Here is a 22,714-nt window from a genome sequence, read left to right as displayed (position 1 = left end):
TCCTGTTCCCTGGATGCTGCCTGACCTGCTGCGCTTTTCCAGCAACACATTTTCAGCCCTGCTTTATGTTGGAGAACAGAGAGACATGGTGGGGGAGGGGTTCAGGTACATAAAGTTAAACATTTCTCAACACCAGGTTATCGTCCAACTGGTTTATTTGGAAGCACAAGCTTTCGGAGCGCTGCTCCTTCATGGGGTGTTTGTGGAGCAGGATCATAAGACACAACCACCTGATGAAGGAGCAGTGCTGCAAAAGATAATGCTTGCAAATGAGCCGGTTGGAGTATCACCTGGTGTGGTGTGAATTTTAACTTCGTACACCCCAATCCAACACCGGCATCTCCAAGTCGGGGACATAGTTCTTTGAAAGTTGCATCATTGGTAGACAGGGTGGTGAAAGAGGCGTTTAGCACACTTTCCTTCATTGTTCACACCCTTCAGTGTAGGAGTTGGGACATCACGTTGTGGTTGTGCAGGATATTGGTGAGACCACGTGGAGAGGACTGAGTACACTTCTGGTCGCCCATTGACGACCACAAGTTGTCGGGTGACCTTATTTCTATTTATAAAGTCATGGGGCGTGTAGGAAAGGTAAATATCTCAGGGGGAAGAAAGGGGGGCTCTCCCCTTTTTAACTTCTGTTGGCATTCAGACACTTAAATTCTGTGAGTAACGGCATCGCCAGAGAGCAGACTGCGCATGCTCGTCGGTACAAGGATGAAACTGCGCATGCTCCTCACTGCACGCAAAGCCCGCCTCGCGACTTTCTTTTGGTGGACCAATCGGAAGTCTTGGAGGACCGGAAGGTGACTGGTCCTCCTGCCAATCAGTGCCTTCCTATTGTCTGACTGCAGAAGTAGGAACACGAGCTTCGGAAGCTGCTGCTGCTGCTCTGTCTCTGAATGGAGAGTGAGTTTGTTCCAGACTGCAACCTTCCTACTCTGTCAACCATCTGTGAGTATGGCACTCTCTTCTCAACTCCCTTTCCTTTTTTTTTCATTCTTGGATTCAATCTTTTTTCTTCCCTTTCCTTTCGGTTGCTGCAAATGAATGCACGGCGTGGACCGATTCGGGAAAAGGTTTTCATAAACAGAGAGTGGTTCATGTATGGAATGAATGTCCAGAGGTCGTGGTGGATGCACTACTCCAACAAGTAGAGCAACCCACCCAGATCCATTCCCCTACATTTACCCCTTCACCTGACACTACAGGCAATTTAGCATGGCCAATTCACCTAACCCGCACGTCTTTGGACTGTGGGACGAAACCAGAGCACCCGGAGGAAACCCACACAGACAGTTGCCCGAGGCAGGAATTGAACCCGGATCTCTGGCGCTGTGAGGTAGCAGTGCTACTCATTGTGCCACCGTGTCATTTAGGACAGATGAGGAGGAACTGCTTTTCCTTGAGAGTAGTCAATCTATGGAGTTCTCTGCCAAAGGAATCAGTAAAGGCATCTTCATTAAGTATATTCAAGACACAATTGGATGGGTTTTCATGGTCAGGGAATTAAGGGTAGTTGGGATAATGCAGGGAAGAAGAGCTGAGCCAATGGATATATCAGCCACGATCAGCTCGGATTTCAGTTTCCCACAGAGTAAGATATTGGTCTGTTCTCTGCTCTGCTGGATTTCTGCTGAAGCCTTGATCCCCACCCCCACACCTTCTGGAACAATAAAACATTCAGTTATTCAAGACTCAAGCCACAATCTCTCAGCCTGTCAACCATCCAGACACAGAGTGTAGTCCTAGCTGGGAATCAAACAAGAGAAACAGAACAAAATTAGAAATAAATAAATGCTGATCCTTAATGTTTGTTCATGAGGAAGTAAACCAGAAATAGGGCTCTCCCAGGATTCTTATAGTGCCCCTCTTGAGGCATTCTCTCACCTAACATCTAACTATTCATACCCCGCTTTGATTTACAACAATATTTACACCAACAGAAATAAAGCATCTGTTATCAAGTAGACATAGAGATATACAGCACAAAATAGACTTTTCTCTGTCTCATTCACACACATACATCCATGGGCGTGAATTTGTATTTGCAGAATTATATTTGCAGAGACATTCTATTTTTCTCAAAAATGCACAATCTGCAGGCTGTTCAATCCATGTAATATTTTGTAAATTCCACTTTGGAAATAGAACCAGTCTGACTCAAGATTGGGATACAGACAGACTCTGAATTCACACCTTTAATGCATTGTCAGAACTGAGATGTCACGTTTTGTTATAAAACCTTGAGTTATCTCAAGAAGATGTCTTTCAGGAAATTCTGGGATTTACAAATGAATGATATGAGCAGCCCATATTAAAAGATGAAAGACTTAACAATCCAGTGTTTTTCCATATATCATTTCAGTGCACTGTAATGTTTTTCCATCCATTCTGTGCCTTATGATTTTATTCTCCACAATTACCTGATGAAGGAGCCATGCTCCGAGTGCTAGTCATAGAGTCATAAAGCTGTACAGCACGGAAACAGACCCTCCGGCCCAACTCATCCATGCCGACCAGATATTCCAACCCAATCTAATCCCCCCTGGCTGCACCCGGCCCATATCCCTCCAAACCCTTCCTATTCATATACCCAACCAAATGCCTCTTAAACATTGCAATTGTACCCACCTCCACCACTTCCTCTGGCAGTTCATTTCAGACATGCACAACCCTCTGCATGAAAAGTTGTCCCTTAGGCTCCTTTTAAATCTTTCCCTTCTCACCTTAAACCTATGCCTTCTGGTTTTTGACTCCCCCACACTGACGGGTAAAGACCTAGGCTATTTGCCCTATCTATGCCCCTCATGATTTTATAAACTTCTCTAAGGTCACCCCACAGGCTCTGATGCTCCAGGGTAAAATAAATGCCCCAGCCCCCCTCTCAGTCTGTGTAACTGGTTAAAGCTCTTTTCCAAAGTCAGTTCACTGGGACACATACACTCATTCTGTGCAACCAGTTAAAGCTCAGTTCACTGGTGTGTTCCTCTCTGAGTGCTCCTCTGCTCACACTGATGTCCAGTACCTTTTGAAGCAGGTCGAACGGATTTCTCTTTCCAGACTCAACCCACCCCAATGATATTGAGTGACCCTGTCAGATCTTGTTATGGAATTTCTTCCAAGATTTCTGTCTGCAGATCCTCCCCTTCTGATACCCTGTTAGCAAAGTTGAAACAAGTCATCCCTGTCTGTACCGAATAGAAATTCTGATTATATTGTATGTGTCTGTGTTTAAAGTACTAACCCAGTTACATACAAATGGTACTATTGATTTAAAATACACAGGAGACGTGAGGAAGGAGATGTCAGGACCTGGCACTCTCTGAACCCTAACAGGGTGTTCCAAGTGGTAGTGCAAAAATTTCAAAATGAAGTAGATGGCCATAGAGCTGTACAGTACAGAAAGAGTCCATCTTGTCCATGCTGACTAGATATCTGAAATTAATCTATCCTATTTACCAGCACTTGGCCCATATCCCTCCAAACTCTTCCCATTCACGTACCCATCCAGCTGCCTTTTGAATGTTGTATTTGGACCAGCCTCCACCACTTCCTCCTGCAGCTCATTCTATACATTTACTACCCTCTGTGTGAAAAGGTTGCCCCTCAGATCTCTTTTGGTTTTTTTTCCCCCATCACCTTAAACCTATGCCCTCTTGTTCTGGACCTCCCCCTCCCCCCACCGCAGGGAAAAGATTTTGCCTATTTATCCTATCCATGCCCTTCATGATTTTATAAACCTCTATAAGGTCACCCCTTAGCCTCCAACGCTCCAGGGAAAACAGCCTTAGCCTCCCTTTAGCTCAAATCCTCCAACCCTGGCAATATCCTTGTAAATGTTTCTGAGCCCTTTCAAGTTTCACAACATCTTACTGATAGGAAGGAAACCAGAATTGTGCGCAATGTTCCAAATGTGGCCTAACCAATGTCCTGTACTGCGACAACACAACTTCCCAAATCCTATACTCAGAGGATTGGGAAAGTTTTCAAAACTTACAAAAGACAACCGGGAAAGAATGGAGGGAAAAACCGAACCTTTGAAGGTCAGCTTGGAGGCATCAAGGTCTCAGGACAGGGGGTAGGGATGACCCCAGCTATGGGCCAATGTGAGCAAACGGTTCCAGATTGATTTACGATATCTGGTCGGTACAGACGAGTTGGACCGAAGGGTCTGTTTCTGTACTGTCTACCTCTATGACTCTGGCTTTCCACTAATGTTTGCCATGTCAGTATATTCAATTTCTCTCTGGTGTCATTTTGCTTCCCCTTCCCAGGGATGTTAACCATTTTGTGTCTGGTTGTTCCTAAAGAAACTGCGTGGCAGGTTCACCCTGAATTGACACACATTGTGTTTGCTTCCCAAAATCAGACCTGCTCACTCTCAGCAGGATCCCAGTGTTGTGAAAGATATTAACTTTCAGGTGGAGGAATCCAAAATTCAGAGAGATGTCAGTCTTGATGTTTTTGCTTTTCTGCCCCTGTAAGATCCTGAATCAGCACCTTCAGGGGAATTGGTTAGAGGGGAGTGAGAACAGAGGGGGAGAGAGAGTGGGATGGTGCTTTCAATTTTGTGGAATAATAAAAGAAAAGAATGTTCTGCAGAAAGTAGAATTGCTTGTTCAGAATTTCTACCCTGCACTGGCAGTGATGACTTTTGTAATCTCTTTTTACAGCATATTTGAAGATCTGATGGCGGAAGTTTCTCAATCAACAGATGAAGGGCTTATACCCAAAACATTGACCCTCCTGCTCCTCGGATGCTGTCTGACATCCCTGTGCTTTTCCAGTGCCACATTTTTCGACTGACTCTCCAGCATTTGCGATCCTCACTTCGCCATCAATGTCTGACAGTCACTCAGTCCACCAGGACCGCAACGATTTTCGACTGATTTTTGTGAGAGGGTTCAAAGCTTTTTGGTTCCTGACTGAGTGAGTATGTTTTCAGCATCACTGGGACTGGACGAGAGACCCCACTGTTGCAGCGCACTGTGCGTGGAGTGTGTAGCAGCTATACGACCTGGAAAGAGGAATTCACGACAGGAAGGGGCTGGAAATTCGATTGTGTGCGGCTGAAGCTTCATCCATGGAGAAACCTGAGGAATCCCGCCCCGTGGAGAAACCGTGGAAGTGTGGCAACTGTGGGAAAGGCTTCCGTTTCCTGTCTGCCCTGGAGACTCATCGGCGCAGTCACACCGGGGAGAGGCCATTCCCCTGCCCTGTCTGTGGGAAGGCCTTCAGACATTCCTCCCACCTGCTGGCGCACCAGCAGGACCACACAGGGGAAAGGCCCTTCAGCTGCCCAGATTGTGGGAAGGTCTTCATGTTTTTCTCTGCCTGTTGGCCCACCGGCGGGTCCACACGGGGGAGAGGCCGTTCACCTGCCCTGAGTGCGGGAAGGCCTTCAGCAATTACTCCAGCCTCCAGATCCTCCAGCGGATCCACACGGGGGAGAGGCTCTTCAACTGCCCTAAGTGCGGGAAGGCCTTTACTCGGGTCTCCCCCCTGCTGACCCACCAGCGGGTCCACACGGGGGAGAGGCCCTTCAGCTGCCCCGAGTGTGGGAAGACCTTTACTCAGGTCTCCACCCTGCTGACCCACCAGCGGGTCCACACGGGGGAAAGGCCCTTCAGCTGCCCCGAGTGTGGGAAGGCCTTCAGCACATCTTCCACCCTGCTGAGGCACCAGCAGGTCCACACCGGGGAGAGGCCGTTCACCTGCCGTCAGTGCGGGAAGGGCTTCACCCGCTCCTCCCACCTGCGGAAGCACCAGTGAGTTCACATGCCATTGCAGGGGGATTGAAGGAGTAACGGTCAAGTGCCATTATCGATTGGACTATCAATCCAGTTCCGGCGACTCCCGGGTTTGAATCCCACCACGACAGATGGCAGAGGGAGTGTGTGATGCGGGGGAGAAAGCCCCCCATCTGATTCACTCTCTCCCTTGTTAGGAAAGGGAACCGCCATTGTGGGAGAGTATTCATTCAGTCGTTCCATCTGCATCCTTCACTCGGTCTGGCCTACACATGACTCCAGACCCACAGCAGTCTGGTTGACTCTACACTGCCCTCTCCCCACTGGCAAATGAGCAGGGAGAAACTTACCAGGATACAGGGTATGGGTTGAAATTGCTGAGTGAGGCAATACTTCCTCCAGATTATGGCTGTAACAAGGATCCAATCACAACCTGGTGCTGCCCAATAGTAAAGACAGTGGGGTGTGTGTGGGCTTTGATCTTGAGCTGTTTAAAAAGCAGCTACTTTGTCTATGCCTTTTTGCAGGGGGGAATCTGAAGATGTAACTAAGTTGAGTCACAATAAAGGTTACCTGAACTTGCCACCGGGCTCAGACTCTCATTGAAAGCTTTGAGCTCCAAGAGGTTTTTAGTTTAAAGCTGCTCCTTCGTTTCAGCCTCCTGCACTGAGTTTCCAATGTCATGTATCAGATGGAGCAGTGAATGAGAAGCTAGTATCGTGAGAAATTGTAAATCTTTCAGGTACTGCGTTGTTTCATCAGCATTGTAAAGTTTACTGACAGCACCAGGAGGTGTGGGCTGTGTTCACTAGAAATGATGTGGAGGTGTCGGTATTAGTCTGGGTTGATAAAGTTAAAAAGAAATCACCCAATACCAGGTTATTGTCCAACAGGTTTATTTGGAAGCACTAGCTTTCTGAGTGCTGCTCCTTCATCGGGTAGCTGTGGAGCCGCATTTTAAGACACAGAATGTATATCAAAAGATCAGTATCATGCAACTGATGGAATATATTGAACAAGCCTAGATTGCTGTCAAGTCTTTCATCTCTTCGAATGGGTGCAGGTATTGGTTCATTAATGTGTAACTGCCAGAACATCTTTTAAGTCACATTCTTGAGATGACTTAAGGTTTTATAAATAAGATGACATCTCAGCTCAGACAATGCATTTAAAGGTGTGAGAATTGAGTCTGAAAATGTGTTGCTGGAAAAGAACAGCAGGTCAGGCAGCATCCAAGGAGCAGGAGAATCGATGTTTTGGGCATGAGCCCTTCTTTAGGAAAGGGCTGAAGAAGGGCTCATGCCCGAAACTTCGATTCTACTGCTACTTGGATGCTGCCTGACCTGCTGCGCTTTTCCAGCAACACTTTTTCAGCTCTGATCTCCAGCATCTTCAGTCCTCACTTTCTTCCTGAGAATTGAGTCTGACAGTATTCCAATCTTGAGTCAGACTGGTTCTATTTCCAAATTCATAAAATATTACATGGATTGACTGCCTGGAAATTGTGTGCTTTTTGAGCAAAATTGAATACATCTGCAAATATAATTCTGCCAATACAAATTCACCCCATAGAATTGTGTGTGGGTGCATGTGAGTTTGTGTGTGAGAGTGTGTACATGCTTGGTAAAGTGTGAGTGTGATGGAGTATAAGCCTGAGAGAGTATTAGGGTGTGTGTGTGTGTCTGAGGGGGAGCATGTGTGAGAGAGGTATTAATACAAGCAAGGGGTTGCATTTTGCTAAAACAAGAAAGGGCAGGACTTGTACAGATAATGGTAGGGCCCTGGGTCATGTTATAGAACAGACAGACATGGGGGAGTGGTGTTCAGGTACATAGTTCGTTAGAAGTTGCATCACTGATTGACAGGGCAGTTAAGAAGGCATTTAGCAGCATAGCATTCATTGTTCACACCTTTGAGTACAGGGGTTGGGACATCATGTTGAGGTTGTTTCGGATGTTGGTGAGGCCACTTTCAGAGCACTGAGTACAGTTCTGGTGGCCCTGTAATCAGAAGAAACTTATAAGAGAGGATTCGGTAAAGATTTACCAGGAAGTTGCCAGGACTGGAGGGTTTGAGTTATAAGGAGAGGCTGGGACTTTATTCACTGGAGGAGAGGAGGTGAGGGGGTGACATCATTGAGATTGATAAAATGAGGAGTGGAGGGAGGCTGAATAGCAAAGGGCTCTTGCTTAGCATCGGGGAGCTCAAAACTTGGGGGCATATTACTTAAGGTGAGGAGAGAGATTTAAAAGGAACCGGAGGGGCAACATTTTGAAAGAGGGTGGCTTTGTATATGGAATGAACTTACTGATGATGTGGTAGTTGCCGGTACATTTACAACGTTTAAACAGCATTTGGATGGGTACATGAATAGAAAGGTTGAGAGGGATTATGGGCCAAATGCAGGCACGTGGGACTGGTTTAGTTTGGAATCCTGGTCGGCTTGGACGAATTGGACCGAAGTGTCTGTTTCTGTGCTGCATACCTTTATTGAAACCAGTAGAATTCTGAAAGGGGCTTGACAGGATAGATGCAGATAAAATGGATACTTTATGGGGAGGGTCATACAATCCCAACAATGTGGATGCAGGCCATTCAGCCCATCTATTACTCTCTGGCCCTCTGAACAGTATCCCAGCCATATCCAACCCCTTACTCCATATTTCCATGGCCAAGCCACCCTAACCTGTACATCCCTGGTCACTATGGGTAACTTAGCACGGCCAATCCTTCCTAACCTACACCCGAATCTATAACTTAGCTTCTCAAGAATGTAATTTAAATGCAGAGCTTTTCTAAGAAAAATGTCAGTCTGACTCAACGTTGGGACACAGACAGAATTCACACCTATTGTCTCTACTTATAATTAGGGCAACGTCTCTTCGAAATGTAGATTCATTTAGATATAACTGCGTCACTTTACATATTAAGATATCCCTTTGAATGTGCCACATCCCTTTGAAATGTAATTTCGTCCATTTCCATCTCTTCATTTTAACGGGGTATTTCCGCAAATATTCATGTCCCTTTAAAATGCAGATTTCCCCATTTAGATATGACGCCGTTCCGTTAGATGTCGGAATATCTGTTTAAATTGAGCCGTGAGCTTTCCCAATGTGGACAGGGCTCCTGGAAACGTGGCAGTGTCCCCCCTGCAGCTGCAGAGCGAGACAGGAGAGTTTGTTTTTGTGAATGAGCAGTTGGAGCGCGAGGTGGCTGTTGCTTGGTGACGGTGAGGCTCCCCCGGCCCCGCCCATCCCCCCGTGCAGACGTCACGCGGGGGCGAAGGCGGTTGGGAGGAGAAGTCGCTCGAGCGGGGAAGCGGCGGGAGGGCGGCCGTTAGGAAAATGGCGCCGTGCGGCCCGGGGCAGACACCCGTCACTGGGCACCGCCGCCTTCCTGGCGCAGCTGCTGTGTCACGGCCACACCGGCCGGCTGTACAGCAGAAAGGAGCCGGTGAGCATTCTGGAGGCGGATGGGGTTAAGGGCCTGCTTGGGAACTCGTCGGCCGCCTGGGTGGTGGAGTTCTACTGGTCGTGGGGCGGCCCCTGTGTCAACTATGGGGCCACCTGGAAGGTACTGGGCCCGGGAGGTGAAAGGTGAGGCAGGTTGTGGGGGACGGAGGGGAAGGAATGTGGGGCCTGTCCTGTCATAGTGACATTTTACACTCACTTTCCAATTGCTTTTACTGGGGCTTGTGCTGTTTACCCCTCACTGTTTGTTTAATCCATGTGCTGTTTACCCCTCACTGTTTGTTTAATCCATGTGCTGTTTACCCCTCACTGTCTGTTTAATCCTTGTGCTGTTTACCCCTCACTGTCTGTTTAATCCTTGTGCTGTTTACCCCTCACTGTCTGTTTAATCCTTGTGCTGTTTACCCCTCACTGTCTGTTTAATCCTTGTGCTGTTTACCCCTCACTGTCTGTTTAATCCTTGTGCTGTTTGCCCCTCACTGTCTGTTTAATCCTTGTGCTGTTTGCCCCTCACTGTCTGTTTAATCCTTGTGCTGTTTGCCCTTTACTGTTACTTGTGCAATTGCTGAGGTTAGTGTGTAAATACTAGTGAAGGAGATTATGCACGAGCATGTATATGTTCCTCAGTCATTGAAGGGGCAGGACCTGTTGAGAATGGTTAGTAAAGCATGTGATGCACTAAGCCTTGTTAACATGGATATAGTTTGTTATTTGGAAAAGTAGACTTTATTATTTAAAGTCACAGATGTACAACACGGAAACAGACCCATTCGGTCCAACCTGTGCATGCCAACCAGATATCCTAAATTGATCTAGTCCCATTTGCCAACACTTGGCTCATATCCCTCTAAATCCTTCCTATTCATATACCCATCCAGATGTGTTTTAAGTGCTGTAATTATACCGGCTTTTTTTCACTACTTCCTCTGGCAGTTCATTCCAGACGTGCACCACCCTCTGCATGGAAAAGTTGCAACTTAGATACCTTTAATATCGTTCTGCTCTCACCCTATAACCTATGCCCTCTTGTTGTGAACCTCAACCCTACACTGACAAAAAGACATTAAAAAAGTAGTTGAGCAGCCAGACAAAATGCAAAAGCTATAAAATGTTGAACCACATGAGGAAAAAGAACTGTGGCTCTACTCTTTATTTCTTCCCCTTGGCATTTGAACACTTTAAATCTGTCAATAACACCAGCATCGCCACATAGCATATTGTGTCTGCTCCTCAGTGTGAACAACAGCACACATGCCCGCTGGTGTCCATGCTCCTCGCTGTTGGCAGAAAAGGAGACATCGCTTATCTCTGTTCCTAAAGGTCTTCCCTTTATTCTTAAAGCTATGCCCTCTGGTCCTAGTCTCTCCTACCAGTGGAAACATCTTCCCAATGCCATTGCACTACCCTGTCCGGTCATTTCTGCTGGTGGGTGAGACTAGGCCTCAAGGTTAGAGGGAGTAGCTTTCAGACAGAGATGCGGAGGAACTGCTTTTCCCCGAGGGTCATGAATCTATGGAACAGTCTAGATTAGAGTGGTACTGGAAAAGCACAGCAAGTCAGGCAGCATCCGAGGAGCAGGAAAATCGATGTTTTGGGCAAAAGGGCTTCCATCAAAATCTATGGAATACTCTGGCCAAGGAAGCAATAGAGGCAGCTTCACTAAGTATATTCAAAACACAGTTGGGTGGGTTTTGCCTGGTAGGGGAATTAAGGGGTTCCTTGTGACTGCAGGGAGGAGGAGATGAGACGATGGACAGGTCAGCCGTGATCTTAATGATTGTGGAACAGGCTCACTTGTGGCAACTGGAGTGAATCCAGGGAGGGAGCAGACTTTACGGCCTCAGGAATGTGTCATGGTTACCCGGGTGAGGAGAGACATAAGGATAGGCTGGGACTGTTTTCCGTAGTGTGCCAGAGTCTGAGGAGTGACCTTATACACTTTCATATCATCATGAGGGACATGGATAGGGTAAATAGACATGGTATTTTCCTTTGGATGGGGGAGCACAGAACTGAAGGGTAATAAGTTTAGGATCAAGAATGTGGTGTTGTAGCAAGTCAGGCAGCATCCGAGGAGCAGGAAAATCAACCTTTCGGGGAAAAGCCTTTCATCAGGAAAGTGTGTTTGTATGTGAGTTTGTGTATAAGACTGTGCATCAGTGAGTGTGTCTTTGCATGTGTGCATGCTTGATAAAGTGTGATTGTGATGGAGAATGAGCTTGCGAGAGGGTGAGTGTGTTGAGAGGATGGTGTATGTGTATGTCTGAGAGAGAGCGTGTGTATGAGAGAGGTATGGATATAAGTGAGGGTTTGCATTTTACTAAAATAAAGGAGGGCAGGACTTGTACAGGTAATATTAGGGCCTGGGTCATGTTGTAGAACAGAGACCTGGGGGTGTTTGGGTTCATTGTTCTTGAAAGTTACATCACTGGTAGACGGGGGTGAAGAAGGTGTTTCGCACACTTGCCTTCATTGTTCACATGCTGAGTACAGGAGTTGGGACATCATGTTGGAGATGCACACAGAAAGTACTTTACTCGGAGGGTGTTAGATGTCTGGAATGCATTGCCAGCAGAAGTAGGGGCAGGGACGGTAGATTCATTTAAGGTGCATCTGGGTGGAGGAAATCCAAGATGGTGGCGACCCAGCAAGTCTGAGTCTGTAGTGCTCTGCCCAAGACTCAGGCAAAGTAGGCTGCCTGTCTTCCAAATCATTTAAATAGGTTTTATTTAAATACAGCTAGTTATTTTGCACCAAACTTGAGTAATTTAGTGCCCTGTTAAAATGACTAAAGGAAAGAATGCCCGCAGTTCGCAGCACATAGGAACCCCTCCCCAGCTGCAGCAGAGGCGTCTGCAGCTGCCCCAGGGGACTTAACTATGGTAGCAAGCCTTGTTGCAGTGATTTCTTAGCTTGAAGAGAAGATCGCCACCTTCATAGAAGAGTCCAGGAGCAGGTGGGAGTCGCTCTCGGTCGCGCTGCAGAAGCACAACCGAGATATTGAAAGAATCGAACATCGAGTCGGAGGGGCGGAGCTAAAGGCTGCGACCTCCGAGGCTGCTGCAGAATCAGCCGTGGGTCGGGTCTGGACTCTCGAACAGCGAATCCGGGCCTTGGAAGATCACATTAACGACCTCAAAAATCAAGGTCGTCGAAAATATTTGTTTGCTGGGCCTTCCCCCATGGGAAGAGGAAGGCCAGTTTAAAACGTTTCTGGAGCAGTGGCTTCCACAGTTATTGAATCTGGAGGCTGGATCAGGCCAGGCCTAGTAGATTTAGGTGAGGAGGGGTCTCTGCTTTGTCTTATTTTTTCTGTTTCTTTTAAAGCTGGGTTGTTTTCTCCCTGTTATTTTGTATTATCATAATTAATTATTATCTGCTGAGACTGTAATTTTATAGTTTTATATGTTGATACGTGGTATTAACATCACCAAATATATCTAAGTGTTGGTGTGGGCGGGTAGGGAGGGTACTCATTGTTACCTTTAGCTTGGGCATACACTTGAATTTTCTTCACTTTATTATGGGGTTCCTGGGTCGAGGGTGGGGCACTGGTTGGGAGAGGATATGGTGGGTTTTCGGAAAGGAAATGAGGGAAAATCTCCATTTAAATATGTTTTTGTTTTTTTATTTGGAAATAGTCTTTTATTATGTTAGTGTGAGTGTAATAAAGAATCTCTTTGTGAATTTTCTATGGTCTATGCTCGTGGTGTTTTGGATGGTGTTTCTCCTCCCGGGGGGTCTCGGACTTGCCTGGACGATTATGGTGAGTCATTTAATTAAATGGTACACCTGGAATGTCAAGGGGAGTAATTCTCCAATCAAAAGGAAGAAAATATTATCAAACGTCAAAAAAGAAAGGGTTGATATAGCTCTCCTACAGGAGGCCCATTTATTGGATAAAGAACACTTGAAATTACAACAGGGTGGATTTGATCAGGCCTTCTTTCCTTCCTTCAGCTCAAAAAGTAGGGGAGTAGTTATTCTTATTTGGAAGAATCTCCCTTTCAAAATCCTAAATCAGATAAAAGATGAATCTGGGCGATATATACTAATTAAAGCCCTTATAAATGGAGAGGAATATGGGATTTTAAAGCAGTATTGTCCCCCGGCGCATCCTTTCAAATTTATAAAGGAAGCCTTCTCCAAATTGATGACACTCGGTGCTCGTCATACAATTATAGGGGGAGACTCTAATTGCATTATGGAGCCGGAAATAGGCAGCTTACCCAAGAGTGTACTGCGGGTGTATCCCCCAGATCTAGACAATTGGCAGATTTGAATCAAGAATTAGGATTATCAGATGTGTGGAGGTGCCTCCACCCACAAGGCAGAGATTTCTCTTTTTACTCTCATCCACATAAATGTCACACGAGAATTGACATGTTTTTTGCCCCCTCGAGTTTTTTAAATTCCATATCATCCTGTAAAATAGGTGATATGATAATTTCTGATCATGCTGTTGTGTATATGGAAATCAAGGCTAGGAACAATGAGGCATCCCCCTGACATTGGTGTATGGGTTCCTTCTTAACGAAGGATAGTAAATTTGCAAAATATTTTTCTCAAGAATTTAAAGCTTTCTTGGAAATTAATTCAGGTACGGCCAGTAACCCGTCAATGATGTGGGAGACTATTGAAGCTTATGCACGAGGTCTGATCATTTCATACTTGGTGACCCAGAAAAAATTAAAGGGAAACCAACAGCGTCTACTTGAGGCTCGCTTAATAGCAGCTGAAACAGCATACGCTGACAGACCTTCTATTGCCAAATTACAAAGGATTACGGCCCTTAGGACAGCTCTGAATACCGCCTTCACCTTAACGGCAAAGAAGGAAATATTATTTGCAAAACAAAGATTATATGAATTTAGTGATAAACCTGGTAGATGCTTAGCATTTCTTGCAAGTAAAAAAAATGGCCTCTCAAGCTATCACAGCTATCAGGGAAAATGCTGGTACTCTGACTCACGATCCTAAAAGGATCAACGCAATCTTCAGAAAGTTTTATTCTGATCGCAGGATTGTGAAGGTAGAGCCAGGAGGATGCAGTCCTTTTTTAAAAGCCTGGCATTTCCGGACTTAACCCCAAAACATGTATCGGTCCTGAATGCTTCCCTAACAACCCATGAAATACTTGATGCAATTAGGCAATTTCAGAGCGGTAAGGCACCTGGCCCAGAGGGCTTTCAGGTTGGATTTTACAAAGAGTTCACAGGAGTATTAGCTGGCCCACTTATGAACATGTAAAACTACAGAAATAGTCAGGGCTGCCTCCTGCCTTCACTGAATGAGGTGAATATCTCCCTTATTCTCAAAAAAGGAAAAGATCCAGAAGATTGTGCATGATACAGACCGATATCCTTGCTAACTGTAGATTTTAACATTCTCTCTAAAACATTAGCATTGAGGCTAGAGAGGGTGTTGCCATATATCATAAAAGAGGAGCAGACTTGGTTTATTAAGGGCCGTAGATCATTTAATGACAATAGAAGGGTCTTGAATGTGAATCAAGTCTGTCATCAGGAAAAAATACCAGGAATAGTAGTCTCTTTGGACGCGGAGAAGGCATTTAACAGGGTTGAATGGTCATACCTGTTCTATACATTAGAAAGGTTTGGTGTTGGAAACGTATTTGCCAAATGGGTCTCAACACTGTATAATGATCCCAAAGCAGTTGTGATCACCAATGGATTAGGCTCAGGTAGCTTCAGTGTGGGTAGGGGCTGCCGTCAGGGATGTCCTCTCTCACCGTTGCTATTCACGCTAATAATTGAGCCACTGGCGGAAGCGATACGGGCTGACTCTAATATAACGGCCCTGAGGGTTGGTACAGGTAAACATAAAATTTGCAGATGATCTCCTTTTTCTTAGTAATCCTCTGATGTCCGTGCGTCCCTTAATCCAAGTTATTAATACATTTAGTGCATTTTCAGGCTACAAAATTAATTTTTCAAAATCGGAGGCCACGCCTCACTCGTATGTCCCACTTATTGGACCGATCCCACTTCCCCTTTCGGTGGTCTCTGGAGGGTTTCCTATACTTAGGCATTTTTATCACCCCAGTATTTGGCCAGCTATACAAGGCCAATTTTGTGCATCTATTGGAAAGGGTAAGGCAGGACCTTCACGCTGGGGAGACCTTCCAATTTCCTGGCTAGGTAGAATAGCCCTAATTAAAATGAATGTCTTGCCCCGTCTCTTATACCCGATGAGAATGCTTCCGGAGATGCTGCCGAGGCTGGCACTGTGCAAATTGTATGGTTGGCTGGGTTCATTCATCTGGAATCCTAGACGGCCCCTTATTAAGTTAAGGAAGCTACAGCTTCCACAGGCAAGAGGGGAGGGCTGGATTTTCCAGACTTTAGGAAGTATCAGTTAAGTTTCTTGTTAAGCTGCATAGCCGATTGATTGCGGGTCAGACATGACCCAATCTGGATGGTCATCAAGGTTTCTCAAGTACAGTGCTCTCTTATTAACCTCTTATTTTTAGATTAGATGAAAATCATTACGGACCACTGTAGAAACCCTATAGTACTAAACACAATTAAAGCTTGGAATATAATGCGGCAAAACGAGGGTAATTCACATAAAATGTCCCCTATACTCCTATAGTGGGGGCATGGGGTTTTCAACCGGGACTTACAGATACCACATTCAAATCCTGGAGATCCAGGGGTATCTCCTGTTTAGGGGATCTGTTTGAGAAGGGGGTCCTGATGTCTTTTGAACATCTGCATCAGAAATTTGGATTACCTAATGGAGACCTCTTTCGATACTTCGAAATACGAGATTACATACAGAAGACGACTACGCTATTAAATAGTCTCTATAAATCAGATAGAGAACGAAGAGTGTTGTGGCCAATGGGCGTACCCTTGATCAGCACTCTTTATCATTTATTACGTGATGAAATGTCGGAAGATATGGACCGTCTGCTTAGAACATGGGATCAGGATTTGCGGCTGGAAATTTCTACAGAAATGTGGAATGACATCTGGGAAAATGCCAAAAAAATCTCCATTTGTAACAGAACTCAGGCCATTCAGTTAAAAATACTTCATAGGGCCCATATGGCACCGGAAAGATTGGCAACATTTAGGGCAGGAGTATCTCCAATGTGTCCCAAATTTAAAACAGAGTTGGGCACTCTTCCACACCGCTTATGGACATGCCATAAGATCCACAAATACTGGACCGAAGTAGTAAACGCCCTGACAGACATCTTGGGAACGGAAATTACAATAGATCCAGTATCTCCTCTTCTGGGCTTCTCGAGCTTACCTTCTCTGGATATGCACGGGAGGAAATTATTTTCCATTCTCTCCTTCTATGCAAGGAAAAATATCTTTGTAAACTGGGTGGCTGAGGGCCCTCTCGGACTTCAGAATTGGCATAGATTAATCATGGAATATGTTCCCCTTGACTTCCTTACAAATATGGTGCACCAAAAAACTGAATTATTCTATAAAATATGGCAGCCCTTTTTGAATTACATGGATACAGATATTTCGGCCATTCTTTCAAGGGCTTTCATCTAGTTGAGGTAACAGTTCTGGCTGGTCCGGGGCCTTTTGGGAGAGGAATCCCACATGACTACGGGTTTTATTACAACTTGATGTTAACTCATTACGAGTGTGTACTTCACTAATTAATTACTATGTTATCCTGTTTTCTTTTGAATAATGTAAGATATTTGATCATACGCTCTGGTTAGTTATAGGTTAGATCTGGTTTCCAGCATCTGCAGTTATTGTTTTTACCTTAGTTATAGGTTAGATTAGTAGCTAGATGAGTTTTGTCTTTTTCTTTTTCTTCTCTGTATCTCTTTTTGTTTGACAGGTTTTGGCTATTTATTTAAAATTTAATTGTATATTAATGTTTGTACTTGTCTTTTTTTAATTTGTAAACTTGTAAAAATGTTAAATTTTCAATAAAAATATCTATAAAAAGAAAAGGTACATCTGTACAGATGCATGAGTAGGGGGAGAGCAGAGGGATACAGATTCAGGAATTGCGCGATAGGTTTAAACAGGGGATTTGGATCGGCTTCGGCTTGAAGGGCTGAAGGGCCTGTTCCTGGGTTGTAAATTTTCTTTGTTCTGTGTTAAGGTTGTACAGGATGTTGGTGAGGCCATTTTGTTTAGAGTACTGAGTACAGTTCTGGTCACCCTGTAATAGGAAGAATATTATTAGAGGGGATTCGGTAAAGATTTACTTGGACGTTGCCAGGACTGGAGGGTTTGAGTTATCGGGAGAGGCTGGGACTTTTTCACTGGAACGGAGGATAAGGGTAGAGCCAGAGGTGGGAAGGTGAATCAAAATTGTGGCTCTACCCTTTTTTCCTCCTATTGACATTTGGCCAGTTGAATCTGGCAGTTACGCCAGTATATCTACAGAGCCTACTGCACGTGCTCCTCGGTGTCAGCAAGCGCTGCACATGTTCGCCGGTGTCTGCAAAAAACTGCACATGCTTCTATCTGTCTAAAAATGGTGCATGAATTTCTTTTGCCGTCACCCTGCTCAGATGCTGCCTGACCTGTTGTGCTTTTCCAGCACCACTCTAATCTTGACCCATGAGCTTCTGAAGCTGTTGCTGCTCCTCTCTCTCTGAATGAAGATTGAGATTCATCCAAGACTGTAATTTCCTTCCTCTGTCCAACAGCACACTCTTCTCTCACTGCCTTTTCTATTTCTTTTATTTTCATGCTGGGATCCAATTGTTGAATTGCAGCAACTGAGAAGAAAGGGAGTGAATCCAGAAAGAGGACAGACTCTGGAAAAACTGGTCCAGGTCTGTGCCTCAAACACCTGGCAAGTGCAGTACCACAGGGTGAAGTTATAGTCTTTGCTGTGGAAAAAACAAAGCAGAAATGAGATGTATTGGTTAAATGGTGATATATTGGGAAGTGGAGAAAGTGAGGACTGCAATGCTGGAGATCAGAGTCAAAATGTGTGGCGCTGGAAAAGCACAGCAGGTCAGACAGCATCCAAGGAATAGGAAAGTTGACGTTTCGGGTAAGAGCCCTTCATCAGGAATGATGTGTGGATGGACAAAGGAGCCTCAGCGTCCTCCTACACCAGTCAATGCCAGTTATCAGACAGGTACAGCAAGCATTCAGCAAGGCAAGTGGTATATGAGCAAGAGGAATTGAGTTTAGAAGTGGGGATGTCTTCCTGCAATTAGGGAGTAATTGAATATATTCAAGGCTGAGTTCATATCATTTTTGAACAACAGAGAAGTGGATGGTTATTGGGGAAGGCAAGAAAATAGTTTTAAGGGTAGTACAGAACAGTGACAGTCATACAGCATAGAAACACACCCTTCAGGTCAACTAATCCATGCTGACTATATTCACAAACTAATCCCATCTGCCTGTGTTTGGCCCATATCCCTCCGAACCTTTCCTATTCACTTATTTATCAAAATGTATTTTAAACATTGTAACTGTACTTGCATCCACCACTTCCTCTAGACATTCATTCCACAAACAACCACACTCTTTCTTTAAAAAAAGTGCTCCTCATGTCTTTAGACTCGTTCTACTCTCACTTTAAAAGTTTGCTCCCTCATCTTGAAATGACACCTGCCATTCATCTCACCTATACCCCTCATGATTTTTTAACCCTCTCTAAGGACACCTCTTAACCTCTGATGCTCCAGTGAAAAAAGTTCCAGCCTCTGCATCTCGATGTAGGGAGGTCCATATCCATTTGTGATCTGTTCAATGCTGGTGCAGGCTTAAAAGACCAAATGGCCGACTCCTGCTCCCAATTCTCAGTGTCCTGGACAGCAAGAGACAATAAGGCAAAGGAGTAGAAAGTAGGCTATTCAGCCCATCAGGTCTGTTCATACCATTCAATCGTGGCTGATCAGTTTCTGAGCGCCATTCTGCTGCTTTCTCCCTGTCACCTTCGATCCCCTCAATACTCAAGAACCTAGCTATCTCAGTCTAAATATCCTCAGTGACCTGGCCTCTGCAGTCTTCTGTGCCAATGAATTCCATAGATTCGCTACTCTCTGGCTGAAGAGGTTTCTCCTTAGCTCCATTCTAAAAAGTCTTCCCTTTACTCTAAAGCTGTGCCCTCGGGTCTTAGTTTCTCCGATCAAGGGGAACATCTTCCCAACATCCACTCTGTCCAGGCTGTTCAGTATTCTGTATGCTTCAATTAGATCTCCCCTGAGTATGGCCCTGTTAATCAGCATGAACCAGACCCTTCAGGATGAGGTACAGCAGGGATTAGGTTCAGCAAATTGGAAATGGAGGGAGATCTTCAGCTTCTAAGGAATAAGAGAGGAAAGAGAGTTCACGATAAATTAGAATTGATTGGATGAGCTGATAAGCTACGGAGGGGCAGATGGAATTGAACTTGGAGAAATGTGATGTGTTGCATTTTGGTCAAGCAATGCAGGCAGGACTTAGATAGGGGGAGTGTTGCAGAAGAAAGAGACCTTGGAGTGCATGCTCATAGTTCCTTGTAAGTGGAGTGGCAGATAGACAGGATAGTGAAGATGATGTTTGGTATGCTTTCCTCTATTGGTGAAGTATTGAGTGAAGGAGTTGGGAGGACATATTGCGGCTGTACAGGACATTGGTTAGGCCACTTTTGGAATATTGTGTGTAATTCTGATCTCCATCCTATGGAAGGATGTTGTGAAACTTGAAAGGGTTTGGAAAAGGTTTATAAGGCTGGTGTCAGAGTTGGAGGGTTTGAGCGAGAGTCTGAATAGGCTGGGGCTGTTTTCCCTTCGTGTCGGAGGCTCAGGGGTGACATTATAGAAGTTTATAAGGGGCATGGATAGGGGTAAATAGCCAAGGTCTTTTCCTCCGGGTAGGGGAGTGCAAAATTAGAAGGCAGAGGTTTGAGCTCAGATGGCAATGATTTAAAAGGGACCCGAGGGGCCACTTTTTCTCAGAGGGTTTTGCATTTATGGAACGAGCTGACAGGAAGTGGTGGAGGCTGGTACAATTACAACAATTAAGAAGCATCTGGATGGGTACACGAAGAGGAAGTTTTTGAGGAATATGGGCCACATGCTGGCAAATGGAATAGATTGATTTTGGATATATGGTTGGCATAGACTCGTTGGGTGGAAGGATCTGTTTCTGTGGTGTATGACTCTAACTGTCTTCGGTGAAAGCAGAAGTGTGGTTGTGAAGACAGGGCTTTCAGAGCAGCTTTCAAAGATGTTTTGCCCTACTGGGACCGGAAGAAGTTACAACGAAATCTTCCATTTGTGAGACAGCAAGCAACTCCGGGATTTTGCTGGAAAGTGGGAATTCTTTGCACTGAGAGGATGAAGCCCTACCCTATCCAGTCATTTCTGCTGGTGGCTGAGACTAGGCCCCAAGCTTTGGGGGAGTAGGTTTAGGACAGAGATGAGGAGGAGGAAGTGAGGGCTGCTGGTTTTCCCAGAGAGTAGTGTATCTGCGGAATTCTCTGTCCGAGGAAGCAGGCTCCAATATGCCCCGGTCCTAATTCTTCAGCTTGACGTACCCGTGACTGTAAACTTTGAAGAGTTTTCGTTAACTGATGCAAATATTTCCCATTTGACCAACAATGCAGTGTCAGCTGTTTCAGTCATTGAGATGGTTTTGATTCATCTACTAAATACATCTACTCATATTAGACAATATTCATGACAATGTACGTGAGGTGATTCTATATACGCAAGTTGTAAACCAGTAAAGGCTGACCAGGCAAGGAAGTGGTTAACAAACACAGGGCATCCCTCTTAGAGTATGCATCTTGTTTGTTTACAAATTAAATACGCTTCAGATCTTTTCCTAGCTGCTTTCCGAAAATCTGGGTGCCACAATAATGGACACCATCAACTGAAATAGGCAGCAGCAAAGAATGAACACAAACCAGTCCAGCAGGGGGCACCCATGTTTTGGTTTGAGTATTGAGGGAGTCCCCTATTTGAGGCCCCTGTGATATCAGTACTATACCCAGGCTAATGTGCATTGAAACCAGATTATGAAGTGTTAACTTTCCTGCAAACTTCTGCCTGTGTGTGTCTCTCTGTAACATTTTCTAACTTGCTTCATATCTCAGTTTGTCAGCTTTTGTTTATTCCTTCCTTCCTTCCAAGGCTAATGAGGCACTCACATTCCAGAACAGCCCAAGTTAGGGAGTTGAGCCTCATAAATCCTGGCTGTGACACATTGCTGCTTAACCAAGTGTGCAAACTCTAAATACCTCTCAGCTGTTCCATTTGCAAATCGAACACTGTTTTCAACACAAGTTGTTTGTGTCTCTGCATGAGTCCATAACCCAGGGAAATACAACAGAGTCTTTAATGGTTGCCCAATGTGTCCTGTATGCCAAATTCATTCAAGTCTGGACATCCTGAAGTGAGCAATTATACTTCAGATTTCTACTCGCCAATTAAAACTAATGTTGGGCACCCGAACAGATTGAGGGTATCTTGAAGCATGCCACGGACCTCAGTGTGGGTCCAGGGCTTATCAAATAGGGTTTCACCTCTCATAACCCTGCAGTACGCAAATTATTTATGACTAATTTTGTAAAGCACAAGTGCTCTCAGCAGTATTATGTCCAGATGCTAGGACCCTGTTTAGTTCTCTCACTAGTATCTTGTGGCTGAGTAGGGAGAATTGTATCAATATTTCTATCGGCACTTTTGTCCCTGGCCAGCTTTCCTCTTTATTTTGGACACAACAAAAGCAGCAACCAGATATTTCATCTCTCAAAGGATATCGGCCGGTGACCTGGCAGGACCAGGGTATCTCCTGCCTGACTTGCCAACTGTGGGGGATGGAAATAAAGCCCCATGTCAGGAAATAATTTGTTTATCAGAAGCAGCACAGCTGCAAGGCCAACCGTCTCCACTGAGCCTGGGAAACACAAACTTTAGCAAGCAGGCACTAAGCTGAGATTCAAAATGGTTTCCAGGCTTTAATATGTGACCAAATGGCTGACCCAAATCTAACAATTCTCCCACATCATCGAAGAGAATTAAATAAGAAAAATGAAACAAAATTAGAAATAAATTGGCGACCGTGCTTAATGTTTGTTCATTACGAAGTAAACAAGAAATAGCAGTCTCCCAGGATTCGTATGGTGCCCTACTTGAGAAATTCTGTCCAACAAGTTTAATTGGAAGCAGTAGCTTTCGGAGTGCAGCTCCTTCATCAGGGGATTGTGGAATATAAAATTGTAAGACACAGAATTTATAGCAACAGTTTATAGTGTGATGTAACTGAAACTATATATTGAAAAAGACCTGGATTGTTTAAGTCTCTCACCTGTTCGAATGACCATGATAGTATCAGTTCTTTCAAATGTAAATCAGAAAACCTTTTAAAATAGTTAAATCCTCAAGTGAACTTTACCAATTGGTGTCGCGTCAGCCCAGATAATGTATTGAAGGTGTGAGCTCCCCTGTGTGAGACTCTGTGCCACAATGGTTAAACTGATTTACAGAATCTTACATGGATTCATGCAGTTTTGAGCAAAGTA

At 44.9% G+C, this 22,714-nt stretch overlaps 1 pseudogene across 1 annotated transcript; it reads left to right on the top strand.

The window, feature by feature from the left end:
• The first annotated feature begins 880 nt into the window (after positions 1–880).
• Positions 881–6,309, top strand: LOC148144697 (uncharacterized; annotated as a pseudogene). Its single transcript, XR_015751587.1, has 2 exons — positions 881–954; positions 4,677–6,309. The product of XR_015751587.1 is annotated as an uncharacterized LOC148144697 (transcript).
• Positions 6,310–22,714: the final 16,405 nt, after the last annotated feature.

Source organism: Chiloscyllium plagiosum, unplaced genomic scaffold (assembly GCF_037043375.1).
Source record: "Chiloscyllium plagiosum isolate Xiang-an unplaced genomic scaffold, Cpla_swu_hap1 HiC_scaffold_27, whole genome shotgun sequence".
In the NCBI taxonomy this organism is placed as follows: domain Eukaryota; kingdom Metazoa; phylum Chordata; class Chondrichthyes; order Orectolobiformes; family Hemiscylliidae; genus Chiloscyllium; species Chiloscyllium plagiosum.
Note: the sequence above shows the minus strand (reverse complement) of the source record. Positions and strands in the feature narration are given on the sequence as shown.